Genomic DNA, 14,187 nt, shown 5'->3' on the forward strand with positions numbered 1-14,187 from the left:
ACCCTAACCCTAGCTCCAAGTGCCCTACCCATAGGAACCCTAACCCTAGGTCGGGAAACCCTACCCATAGGAAGCCTAACCCTAGCTCCAAGTGCCCGACCCACGGGACCCCTAACCCGGTGTGCCCTACCCACAGGAACCCTAACCCTAACTCGGGGTGCCCTACCCACAGGAACCCTAACCCTAGCTCGGGAATCCCTACCCACAGGAACCCAAACCCTAGGTCGGGACACCCTACCCATAGGAACCCTAATCCTAGCTCCAAGCGCCCTACCCATAGGAACCCTAACCACAGTTCTGTATGTCATACCCATAGGAACCCTAACCCAAGCTCCAAGTGCCCTACCCATACGAAAGCTAACCCTAGCTCAGGACACCTTACCCGTAGGAACGCCAACCCTAGCTCAGAACGCCCTACCCGTAGGAACGCTAACCCTAGCTCGGGACGCCCTACCCACAGGACCCCTAAACCTAGCTCGGGACGCCCTACCCACAGGAACCCTAACCCTAGCTCCAAGCACCCTACCCATCGGAACCCTAACCCTAGCTCCAAGCACCCTACCCATAGGAACCCTAACCCTAACTCCAAGCACCCTTCCCATAGGAACCCTAACCCTAGTTCGGGACACCCTACCCATAGGAACGCTAACCCTAGCTCGGGACGCCCTACCCGTAGGAACGCTAACCCTAGCTCGGGACGCCCTACCCGTAGGAACGCTAACCCTAGCTCGGGACGCCCTACCCATAGGAACCCTAACCCTAGCTCCAAGTGCCCTACCCACAGGAACCCTAACCCTAACTCGGGGTGCCCTACCTACAGGAACCCTAACCCTAGCTCGGGAATCCCTACCCACAGGAACCCAAACCCTAGGTCGGGAAGCCCTACCCATAGGAACCCTAATCCTAGCGCCAAGTGCCCTACCCATAGGAACGCTAACCCCAGCTTCAAGTGCCCTACCCATAGAATCCCTAACCCTATCTCCAAGTGCCGTACCCATAGGAACCCTAACCCTAGCTCCAAGTGCCCTACCCACAGGAACCCTAACCCTAGCTCGGGAAGCCCTACCCATAGGAACCCTAATCCTAGCTCCAAGCACCCTACCCATATGTACCTAACCCTAGGTCAGGAAGCCCTACCCATAGAAGCCCTAACCCTAGCTCCAAGCGCCCTACCCATAGGAACCCTAACCCTAGCTCCAAGCGCCCTACCCATAGAATCCCTAACCCTAGCTCCAAGTGCCGTACCCATAGAAACCCTAACCCTAGGTCGGGAAGCCCTACCCATAGAAACCCTAACCCTAGCTCCAAGTCCCCTACCCATAGGAACCCTAACCCTAGCTCCAAGTGCCCTACCCATAGGAACCCTAACCCTAGCTCCAAGTGCCCTACCCATAGGAACCCTAACCCTAGCTCCAAGTGCCCTACCCATAGGAACCCTAACCCTAGTTCCAAGTGCCCTACCCATAGAACCCCGAACCCTAGCTCGGGAAGCCCTACCCATAGGAACCATAACCCTAGCTCTGGAAGCCCTACCCATAGGTTCCCGAACCCTAACCCTAGCTCGGGACGCCCTACCCAATGGAACCCTAATCCTAGCTCGAGACGCCCTACACAGAGGAACCCTAACCCTAGCTCGGGATGGCCTACCCATAGGAACCCTGACCCTAACTCTAGCTCGGGACGCCCTACCCATAGGAACCCGAACCCTAACCCTAGCTTGGGACGCCCTACCCATAGGAACCCTAACCCTAGCTCGGGATGCCCTACCCATAGGAACCCTAACCCTAGCTCGGGATGCCCTACCCATAGGAACCCTTACCCTAGCTCAGGACGCCCTACCCATAGGAGTCCTGCTTCTCTTTTGTGAAAAATATAGGCAAGGCTACAGAGTCCATTTTAAAACTTAATTGGTTGTGATCTCCCCTTTCTTTGTACTGTGAATGCCTGAGCTTTGTTTTTTTGTTGTGGTGGTTTTTTTAAGTAAGAAATCCTGCTTTTTTCCATATTATGTTCTGGTCTGGGAGGTATTTGGAGGGAAGGGAGTAAATGAGGGGGGTGGGAAGTATTTGTGGGTGGGTGTAGTAGAGGGGGGCAGGGGTATTTGGGGGGGTGGGGGTAAAAGAGGGAGAGGATGGGAGGTATTTGGGGAGCTCGAATAGGGGGAGGTATGTGGGGCAGGGGGTAGAAGAAGGGGGAGGATGGGAGGTATTTGGGGACAGGGGCTAGATGTGGGGGGTAGGAGGTATTGGGGTGGGGGTAGAAGAGGGGAGTATTTGAGGCAGGAGGTAGAAGGGGTGGGACATAATTTGGGGATGGGTTAGAAGAGGGGGGAGGTATTTGGGGACAGGAGTAGAAGGGGGTGGGAAGTATTTGGGGTGGGGATAGAAGAGGGGGTGGAAGGTATTTGGGCACGGGGTGTAGAAGAGAGGGGTGGAAGGCATTGGGGGGCTGGGGGGGGTATTTGGGGGATGGGGTAGACAAGGGGGGTGGGAAGTATTTGTGGGCGGGGTGTAAAAGGGGGGCAGGGGTATTTGGGGCGATGGGGGGAATGGGGGTAGACGAGGGGGAGCAGGGGTATTTGGGGGAGCTCGGGGGTGTTTGGGGGCGGTGGTAGCGGGGCAGCAGGCATTTGGTGAGGGGGGCATGGAGGGTGGGAGGTATTGGGCAGGGCCGGCTCCAGACCCCAGCGTGACAAGCACGTGGGTGGGGTGGCAGTTGTCGTCCCGCGGCTCCAGTGGACCTCCCGCAGGCATGACTGCGGACGGTTCGCTGGTCGCGCGGCTCGGCTGGACCTCCCGCAGGCATGCCTGCGGCAGCTCAACCGGAGCCGCCAGACCAGCCAACCGTCCGCAGCTGCGGGAGGTCCAGCCGAGCCGCGCGACTAGCGGACCCTCACCAGTCAAGCCAGCGGGAGGTCCGCTGCTCCCGGGGCTCCGGGGCGCCTCCCGCGCATGACTGCTTGGGGCGGCCGAATATGTAGAGCCGGCCCTGGTATTGGGGGAGGGGGCCTGGGGAGCTTGGGGGCCGCCCCGCCACCTTTACCCGCTCGTGCTCCGGGCTGCCCCACGTGCAGCCCAAAAGGCGCTGTGCTGTTGGCTCAGGGCCAAGTGACGCCCCCCGGGAAGCTCCGCCCCTCCGGACACAGCCAATAGGAAGAGGAGCCCTGACCAATCGGAGCGCAAGAAAAATCCCCACCCCGCCCCTCCGTGTTTGGGTGCGAGGGTGGGGGCTGCCTGCAGTGACCAGACCCCGCCCAGTATGCGTTTTGTGAGAACCCTTTGTAAGTCGAAAGCAGACTGCGAAGAGTTAACTATCTTGAGTAAAAAAAATTTTATTGTCTGCAAACATTGCCACCTCACTGTTTTCCCCTCTTTCTCCAGACCTTTTATGAATATGTTGAATAGCACTGGTCCCACTACAGATGCTTGGGGGGATACCACTATTTACCTCTCTCCATTGAGAGAGCTAATCATTTATTACTTCACCATTTCCCATCTTTTAACCAGTTATTACAACTCTTTTTTGAAAAGATATTTAGGCTCCTATAAACATATTCAGTGTGAGTAGCCTAAAGTCACTGAAATTAAACAAAAAGTTAAATTCATATTAGATTCTACTATAAGCTATAAACGCATTCATCTTTTTAGCACACAAAGCCCAAATTTTAGAACCTGAACTACTTACTTTTCATCTTATAGTGCACATCTCTAAATTTTCATCCCTTGAAAAATCCCTAAAATAGATCTTGTTGAGAGTTCTTTTATGACAAGCTAAAAGGTACCAACTTCTAATTTAACAAGAAATAAGGTCTACGCTACTTGGAACAAGAATTCTTGAAGTCACCACTACTACATCCATTCCTTGGCATCTGGAGTCAGTTTACATTAATACCCAACCATGAGAAGTAAGTACTCATCCGTTAACAGTAGGTTAGGTCCTAGTACAAAGCCAGATTCTTCAATATGTAGGGGGAAAAAAAATTACCAGCATTCCAGCTCTTTCATTACAATGGGAATCCTTTATCTCCTGTTCTTCATCTAGGTTTTTGGCACATTCATTTATTAAATCCTTGTAGATTTCCAAGCGTTGTTCAGAAGCTTCTTCTAGCAATTCTCGTTCATGAGAAAGGCATTGCCTGTATTTAAAGAGTTCTAATGCTAGAAATTACTTTTTTTATTATTATTATAAAACAAAGAATGTTAATGGGTCTCTGACACTACACTTCGACTGTCAGAACCTGGGTATTCTCCCATGCTTGTTAATTTTAACCCATCAATATTGTATACATACGTACACAGAACAAGCATGTTCAAGAATCCAAAGAACATTATAAAGTATTATCTCACCTTTTTAGAAAAATTTTCTGAGAAAGATTGGAATGATTTATCTATCTACCCATCCTCCTGTTTTCCGATAATGGTAGCAGAATTGGACACAATGGTTGCTCACATTTCAAAAAGAAATCTGAACCAAATGTCTCATATTTGAAGAACCTTTTATTTTAAACAGTATATTTTTAAAATAGACATTGTTTCTCAAGGAGCATTAGTTGGAGAATATATCACAGCACAATACAATCCAAAGCAAGAGTGGTTTCCAAATATAGTATTGTCCCAGATTAAACTGATGAGCATGCTGAAGCATAGAAAGAAGTTTGCTTCCAGAGATCTTGCATGCATAGAATATAGGCATAAAGGATTTTTTAATATTACTGAAGTCCACAGCTTGCCCATGCTGTAAAATACAGTATACTGAGAAGAGGTCTATCCTGTGCAACCTTGCCACTCGTTGGAACCGGGAGACTGGGTCTACATAAAGGTCCATCAACGAAAGACTGCCCTGGCTCCACGCTGGAAAGGCCCTTTCCAAGTCCTGTTGACTACCAACACTGCTGTGAAGTGTCAAGGACTACCTGCCTGGACCCATGCATCGCACTGCAAAAAGACCCCTCCACCTCGGGAGGCCACACCTACTGATGATCAACGTGCTCCTTCTTCTAGCCCTGCTGTTCCTGCTGGACAGCGGAAGAAGAGGACAAGGTGACGTACTGGTGACCTCTCCCTTGTCCTCTGACGGACCTACTGTGCCTTTGGATTTTTCTAAAGGAATTCCCACATTACAACCCTCTTCCCTTTATCATGCTAGAGCACGATTGTTTTTGGGGAAGAGGAGAAGATATATTCGTTCTGCAAACTCCTCCAGAGTCCAGGGATTCCTGACTAAAAGAGACATTATGAACTGGCCCTGGTGGAAGAAACGAAGCATCGTTTATTGGCAAGGAGGGAACTGTGGGGAGCGTGCTTGGGCGTGTGGGGTTGAATGGTGGCTTGGATTTCTTCCAGGGGCAGGGCTCTGTGCTTATGGACAAGTACCCTGGGGATGTACTGCCCTCCCTAATTGGCTTTCAGATAATGACTACCAAAAGCACCTTGCTACCACGACGGTTACCCCCACTAGCCCCTCAACCCTGGCCGTCACTTCTGTAATTTATCCAGATGTAAACAAAATTGTATATTCTAATGAGATTCGTTGGCCCAGACCTTCCCATCTTAGTGATTTATTAGAATATTGCTCAGAAAGCCTATTTTTTAAAGTTCACCAGACTTCATATGAGAGGACCATTGAGTGGAAAACAAATGGATCAGTGGCAATAGTGATCCATAATATTACTGCAGATCAGCCCCTAGACTTTAAATATGAAATTGATGGATTCCATAGTGAAGTAGATATGATGGTTATTCCTGGAATTTGTGCTATGTTACCTGAAAGAGGCCCTTATTGTTATTTGGTTACCCAATTAGTGAATAATCAAACGACTACCCAAAGAGTTTGTTCTACTACTGGAAATTTTACCTGTCTTGAGACCATTCCAGTGACTGATAATGTGACTTGTACTTTATTGCAATACACTCCCTCTTATGCTATTGATATTAATGCCTCTCAGAAATATATGAAGGTCTACAACCAGCAGATGTGGTATAGACCTACGCTGAGGGGAAATGTGCCAGAATATCGGTGGACTGTACTTAACACTACGCTAGGGACTGTGAAGTTTACATTGCCTTTATCTAGTTTTCAGATCACCTCTACATATCTAAATTGTTCACAAGGGGCTGCCATTAGATTAGCACAACAGAGGGCCTGGGTTATTTCCTCTAGAAAGAAGAGGGATCTAGCCGGATCCTTGTGGGATGGGGCCAATTCTGCAGCTGCTGTTTGGAATATTTTTAAGACCCAGGAACATGATGAGAAATTGGGCCAATTAGAAAAGGCCACCGGCCTGATTTCTGGGGCACAGCTAACACAAGTACAAACTGGGGTGGGTGAGTTACATGTCATTTCCGCCCTTAGTTCTCTGACCCATAATTTATTGAGAGAGATGGTACTGAATATCACTGAAGCTGGGAAGGCATTGCAGTGGGATCTAGCATGTTCGGAAATTCAGGATTTCCTGAATGACCAGCTGATGGCCATTCGGAATGATCTAGTGCACCAAGCTTGGCCCACTGCCCTTACAGTCACGTCAGGAGTACCATCTGATCTGTGACCATGGAGACATACTTGGAGACTTTCTGGATGGAAGTGTGGACGTTCACAGTGCTCCTTCCAAGCATATGGACCGGTTAAGGGGGTGTGGGCTCCCACATACCGAATCCTGCCGGGTCCATGGGGAGGATGCATGTGGGATTGGGTGATTCACCGAGATATCTGGGAAGTGAGGCCACCTGATTCTCCTAATCGTTTTTTAGTTACTGCTCCTGGGCTTACCGCTGATGTTTGGATGGGGTTAGGGAATTTATGGACATTTTGGCCATTAGAACCACCACAGCTTCAGTGTATACGGAAACTGGAGCCAGGGGAAGTTGTCACTGTTTATGACCATATTTGCTGGGAGGGTAGTGGTCAAGGAACTACCCTTACAGGACACCCACTTTTTCAGGCTAATGATAGCTGTGTGTACGTTAATACCACCACGTTACAAGATATACATATTCATCTTACCACTGCTGCAGGCAATCATATTATTTACTGGCCTGCAGATAGAATGTTACATGTAGCTCTTAGATTTCAGGTATATTTTAATTGGACTAGGATAGTACCTGATCGGTTTCAGAATTTGCTTTCATTGTTGCCAGAGGTTCGCAGAATCTCTGAGTTGCAGGGGCAAATTCACATGCTTCAGAATATATATCATGCTGAACAGAATGCCTTTCATACAGCTTATAGAGTGTCTACTTTATGTACTAAGTTTGATGTATTGTGCTTTGTTACCAAAACTGTACGACAACCCCATTATTTTATTCCTATGGGGATGTTATTGTTTGTAGTGTTGTTAGTTGGTGTGGGATTATGTTATTGTTGTTGTTGTAAAGGACATAATGATAGTAATACTACTTTTCATGTTCATGCTAATCATGCATTGTCATTGCATCCCATGAAAACCCCTAAGGTTGGGATGTCTCCTGTAGACTCTGAAATCCATGGTTTAATGCAAATTGAGATTTGAGGTATTTGTTGTACTAGAAGTACAAAAGGGGGGAATGTGGAGGCCAAGAATTAATTAATAAAGGTTTGAAGGGATCTTAATGTATGTTAGCTAATTAGCAGAGGTTAAGCTGTTACCCTGTATCTGGTGCAGAGTGAATTGTGTGAAAAGTCGTTACGACCTTGTGAATTGCAGTCTTGTTTTCTGTTCTGGTATTGCAGACAAATAAGATAACGAATAGGCTTATGTATAAACAAATGCAAATGTTTACTTTTATTGTCTGCAAGTATGCTAACCATGGTCTGCTAGAAAGGTATAAAGATTGTTATGATTGTTTACTAATTGAGAGAGATCTGTCCAGGACAAGGGGCAACCCAGTTCCTGACACTCTCTCCCTCTTGTGTTCACTAGAGTATTATAATAAAGTATTTGTTTCTGCTGCACCTAAACATAAAAGCGAGAACTGAGTTTTTCTTCGACAAGGGTAAGATCTTAACTTCTGCTAATTAGCTAACATACATTAAGATCCCTTCAAACCTTTATTAATTAATTCTTGGCCTCCACATCACCAAAGAAGAGCCTTTGACACAGTGTGAGCAATTTGTCTAGGAACGGGTTAATTTGAAATTCAGCTTGGCTTGGTGAAACTGGAGAAGCCACAGGCTGGAATCTGAACTGGAATCTCTGAAAGAGACACCGCAGGAGATTCCAGGGTGTAAAAGAACAGCCATCCCAAGAGCAGAAGTATGTTGGAAATTCTGGACAAGCTGTATACAGAATAATCTCCCATCCGGCTATTCCCCTTCTCTGAATGTTATATACAGATGTGAACAGTCTGGATATGTGTGAGTATTAAAGTGGCTTAAAAATGGGGCATTCATATTTTTCCTGAGTGATGTGGGAGCGTTCCCAACACTCTCCATTGTTGTTTTATTATTTTTAATGAAGCTTTAAAATTTGGTTATATGGTGTGTTTTCTCTATCCTCCCCCACCGTCCTACAGTGTCAGTTTGATCACCTGACATGAGGGATTGACTGGTAACAGAAATTTGTCACAGTTTGGTGAGCAATTAATGGGGGAGCCCTGCAGAATTTACACCATCTATCTGTTTTACCCTTGTTATTTTATGTTTGCTTTGTTTGGTACTGTTGATGTTATATGTTGAGGGTTGCATAATTAAAGGTGTGCCCACTCTCAGCTGCAGTAAGTCTGAGAACTGGAGGGGGGTTTAGCATTCCTCTCTCCACCCTGGTTGACCGGGAAGTGTGGCAGGTGGATCTACCCCCAGTTGTAGCAGGACTGGGCAATAAAGTGGTTGGAGAAAAGGGAGGACTCGGTAGTCTTGTGAGTAGAAATGTTTTAGGGAAAAGACCAGAAGGGTGGGGGCTAGTTAAGAAGCCCACCCTCCTAGCTGAACTGGTAGTGGAATAAGTTGGTACCCATGGAAGCAACGGTTCAGCGAGAAAAGCAGGATCGGGCCCAGGCGGGCAGGCAACAGACAGAGAGATTGGAAAACAGGTTGGAACAAGTAAGTGATTTAAGGCAGAGTGCAAAGTTAACTCTGTAGTTGCTGGAGGGAACAGCAGTTGAACTTTGTAAAAATGCTAAAGAAAATATGGGGTAATTCCCCTGTTTTGCCTGGAATCAACAAGGGTATTTACATATTTTAAGCAATGATTGACTGCCCAGAAGGGGTAGACCTCTGTTTTTGTCTTTCAGATAATCAGAGAAAACTAATGCCAGCTGAACAGCATTCAACGTACCATGATTTGCTGGCACAGTAAAAATTATGTTTTGTGTTCTATGTTCTGTCTTGTGGTGTTTGTCTCGTGGCCAGAATTGTTGTGTTTAATATTTTCATGGGATGGTCTGGTTTAAAATCAAGTGGAAGGGTTGGATTGAAATGCAGATACTTGTTTTGTTCAACGTAGAGTACAAAGTGTTTGAATACATCAGGAAAATGTGATATACTCAAGTTTAGTACAGTTCCTTAAGAGAAAGAGAAACTTTATTGGCCAAATCTTTTAATTGAAAGTTTTTAAATTGATTGTTTAATTGAAGTTATTAAAATTTGCATATTAACAGTCTTTGGAAGCAAGGACATGAAGAGTTAACCCACTCCCCATATTGTGCATGGGATCCTTCTGGCTACCTCAGACTTCTAGCCAGCGGGCTGGGGATGGTGGAAAGCTATTGGACTAGAGGTTGTATTGAATAAACTCCTCAAAGTGGGTGTGCTTGTCCTGGCTTATTGTTCCAAAGCTCTGTAATAAGGTTAATTTAGTAAAAGGATATATGTGGCATACATTAACTAATAAGATTAATGTACTGTATAACGGCAATGTGTATGTGTTCATTGTTAACAAAAGGTGTATAAGTAAAAAGTAAAAGTTTCCTTTGTAGGTTAAAAAAAAGCCAAAAAGGGGAAAAAGAAAAAGAACAAGTTAACTGAAAAAAAAAGTTAACATGCTCAGTCTAAGAATAAGGCGCTGACTCCATTCAAGGACACTGCTCACAGCTAAGACTTGGCTAACAACCAAGAAAAGGGGGGCTTGAATATACCCAAGCAGCTGTAATATCTGCAAAGACACTAATGCAATGTGTTAGGTTTCTTTTCTCACAGGTAAAGAAGCACTATCCGAAGACCCTAGCAGCCCTGCTACTCCTTGGAACCAGGAAACTGGATCAATGTAAAGGTCCACCAGCGAAAGACTGCTTTGGCTCCATGCTGGAAAGGCCCTTATTGAGTCCTGCTGACTACCGACACCGCTGTGAAGTACCAAAGACTGACTGCCTGGACCCAGGATTCTCACTGCAAAAAGACCCCTCCACCTCAGAAGAATTCTACTGATGATTAGCCTATTCCTTTTTCTAGTTTTACTGTGCCTTCTGGACAGCAGGGAAAAAGGACAAGGTGACGTGCTGGTTAAACCTCTCCCTTGTCCACGAACAAATTTACTGTGCCTTTGAATTTTTCTAAAAGAAGCAAAACCATTACAGGGTGATGTACTTGTAATCCCTCCCCTGTAGAATGCTGAACTATAACTGTTTCGGGAAAGGAGAAAAAACACTCATTTCACTGACATTGCCAAAGTCCAGGAATTCCGGACCAGAAAGGACATTGAGAACTGACCCTGGTGAAAAAAACCAAGGTATTATACACTGGCAGGAAGAAACTTGTAGGACCCATGTTTGGGAATGTGGTATTAATTGGATTTTGGGGTTTATTCTACAGGCTGCGCCCTGTGTTTTGGATAAATCCTTCAGTATGTATTGCCCTCCCTAATTGGATTTTAAATGACATTGCCTTTATCCAGTTTTCAGATCACTTTTACATACCCAGATTGCTCACAAGGGGCTGCCATTAAATTAGCACAACAAAGAGCCTGGGTTATTTCCTCTGGAAAAAGAGGAAATTGGGCAGATCCCTGTGGGCTGGGGCCAACAGTGTAGCAGCCATTTGGAATATTCTTAAAGGCCAAGAACATGATAAGAAATTGGGCCAACCAGAAAGGGCCACTAGCCTTATTTCTGAAGTTCAGCTAACCCAAGTATAGGCTGGAGTTGGTAAGTTACATTTCCACCCTTAGTTCTATGACCCAGAAGTTACTGACAGAGATGGTATTAAATATCACTGAGGCTGGGAAGGCATTGCTGTGGGATCTAGTATGTTTAGAAATTCAGGATTTCCTGAATGACCAGCTGATGGCCATTCGGAGTAATCTTGAGCACCAGACTTGGCCCACTGCCCTTGCAGACGCATCAGGAGCACCATCTGATCTGTGGTCATGAAGACATACTTGGACACTTTCTGGGTGGAAGTGTGGACATTCACAGTGCTCCTTCCAAGCATATGGACCGGTTAGGGTGGGTGTGGCCTCTCACATACCAAATCCTGCTGGGTCCATGGGGAGGATGAATGTGGAACTGAATACCCCCTCATTAATAACCCCAGCTCCCTGGAGCTTAATTGTTTTTTGGCCTCAAAGTATGAGAAAACTCAGCCAAAAGGTTTGTTGAGTATTCTCAAAGGGGGGAGTTGTTGGTGTCACTAGGCATGACTCTAGGTAACTCAGGAGGGTGGAAAACCATAAGTGTCAATAAAGCCTTTTGTAGTAGGCCTGAATGAACTAAAGTCACTCCATGTCTGACCAAAGTGCTTCCATGTTTATGTTTGAACTTTAATTGACCTAACAGGCTGGCAACAAAGAATGGTTATCAGTTACAACACCTGCACCAGAAGGTAATAACAAGGCCTGCTATAATGAGCCTGCTTGCTCAAAGAGGGAGTAAAACAAGATAACTGTTCACAGAAGAGTTACTAACGAGCTAAAGTGGTTTTTGCCAAGTATGATTTAACCTGTTTAGTGTAATTGCTATTGCAAAGTGTATTTGGTACATGGGAATAGACGGGAGGGGCAAGAAGGGGGGTAAAGGGGGATGAGGAGTGTGGGGGGAATGGAAATGCTTAGCTGAAATCATGTATAAAGAGAGAGAGCTGTTTGTATCTGTGTGCAGGATTTGAGCTTGCTATGTCTCCCTTGCACCTTATTTGGGCTCAAATAAACCTGGTTTACTTCTCCACCTTGGTGTGTTTATTGGAGCGAAGCACACCGGGCAACGAATCACTGTTTGCTGCCTCAGGGCCTCTGTGCCGGCAACAAGGCCCTTGCCCGTAGTATTAGCAAGTATTTCAATAGCAAGGGATTGAAACAGCACTTGATCACGTAACATCATATAACGAACAGGGTTAAAACTAACAATAGAGGAGGTGAGGGAGGAAGCTGCTGTTTGCAAACGAGTCCAAAAAGAGTGGGTACTACGATGGTGTCGGTGGCTAGATGGCAAGGTATAAATACCTCCGCCCTGTAGATACAGGGTGCCAAAGGTGCATATACCCCGGGGATTGGGAGGAAGCACAGCAAATGCAACATTACCACAAATCCAAAATAACTGGGTCTTAAGGAAGAAACTGTGGTATGGCTCCACCCATTATTGGTTACAGAATAAAAGCTGGATGCATGATTGATACATGCAGCCTCAGCATGATGCATATGCTGGGCATGAAACAGATATGTATGTGTTATGGAGGTATAGAAGGTTCCAAAAAAATATTAGCATAAGAGAAACTCCACATAGAACAATTAGAATAAGTACCAACCCAAGTAGGGGCTGGGGTTAAACTATTACCAACAAAAACCCAACAATGAGATGCTGGAACTGTAATACTCTCAATTAAAGGAAGGCTATGATCACTTCGACCTGAAGCATTAAGAACTGGAAACACATAAGAATTAAATTGGGAAGAACAATTATTCCAAACACTAGAAGCAGCCCACTGCACATAGGGGGAAGAACAATTTACACTAGATATATTAAATGAAGAAAAATTATAAACTATTGGTACAAATTGAAAAGGTAATGGATATTTAGGTGAGAAATGAGTGGAGCAAACAAGACAATCTTCTGGACTCAGCGCTGACAGGGACTGGTTTCCGCTGACCTCCTGCACCCAGTAGGCGGCGAACCAAGTTTGTAGTCCACCCTCTTCTAAGGGCTCCGTGGGCAAAGATGTTGTGAGGGAGAGCAGTATAACAAATACAAACCAACTATTAAATTAAACCAAAATAAATTTTAAATACAGATACATGCAAATACTTTGAGGGTATTTGAGGGTATACTTTTATGATGCTTTGTTATGTTTGGGAGCCAAAGGTGGAAACCTGTTGAAATGGTTTGGTTAGCTTTATGCATAAATTGTTATTTTAAAACATTTTGGTTATGACATTCTTATAACTATAATTAAAAGTGCAAACAAGTTTATAAAAAGCCCAAACAAGAAATTGACATTTGTTAATATTATCTTTACCTTAATGTTGAGGTTTCCCCTTACATTTTTTTTCTTTGAATAACAAATTTAAAAAAAACTTAAAAAACAAAACTGATTGATAAAAGAGAATTCCTTTGTTTGCAATTGCATTATTTGTTGAGGCAGAAATATATGTACATATACAGTTAAACCCTGTTATCTCGACGGCCTAGGGGTTTGCCAAAAGCCATCGAGATAACCAATGATCGAGATAAACCCCTATCCACCCCCCCACCCCCTCCCTGCCCCCTTACCGCGCTGCCTGCACGTGGCTGGATCCGGCAAAGCGGAGCCGGGCGGACGGACGGACGGACGGGCGGGCGGGGAAGCGGAGCCGGCGGGCGGGCGGCAGGCGAAGCCGGGACCAGGTATGTGGGGCGGGGACGGGCAGGGACCAGGTATGCGGGCCGGGCGGGTGGGCGGGGACAGGCAGGGACCGGGTATGCGGGGGCGGGGAAGCGGGGACTGGCGAGCGGGGAAGCGGAGCCGGCGGGCGGGCGGCAGGAGAAGCCGGGACCAGGTATGTGGGGCGGGGACGGGCGGGGACGGGCAGGGACCAGGTATGCGGGCCGGGCGGGCGGGCGGGGACAGGCAGGGACCGGGTATGCGGGGCGGGGAAGCGGGGACCGGCGGGCGGGGAAGCGGAGCCGGCGGGTGGGCGGCAGGAGAAGCCGGGACCAGGTATGTGGGGCGGGGACGGGCGGGGACGGGCAGGGACCAGGTATGCGGGGGCGGGGAAGCGGGGACCGGCGGGCGGGGAAGCGGAGCCGGCGGGCGGGCGGCAGGAGAAGCCGGGACCAGGTATGTGGGGCGGGGACGGGCGGGGACGGG

This window comes from Mauremys mutica, unplaced genomic scaffold (assembly GCF_020497125.1).
Source record: "Mauremys mutica isolate MM-2020 ecotype Southern unplaced genomic scaffold, ASM2049712v1 Super-Scaffold_100113, whole genome shotgun sequence".
Lineage (NCBI taxonomy): Eukaryota > Metazoa > Chordata > Testudines > Geoemydidae > Mauremys > Mauremys mutica.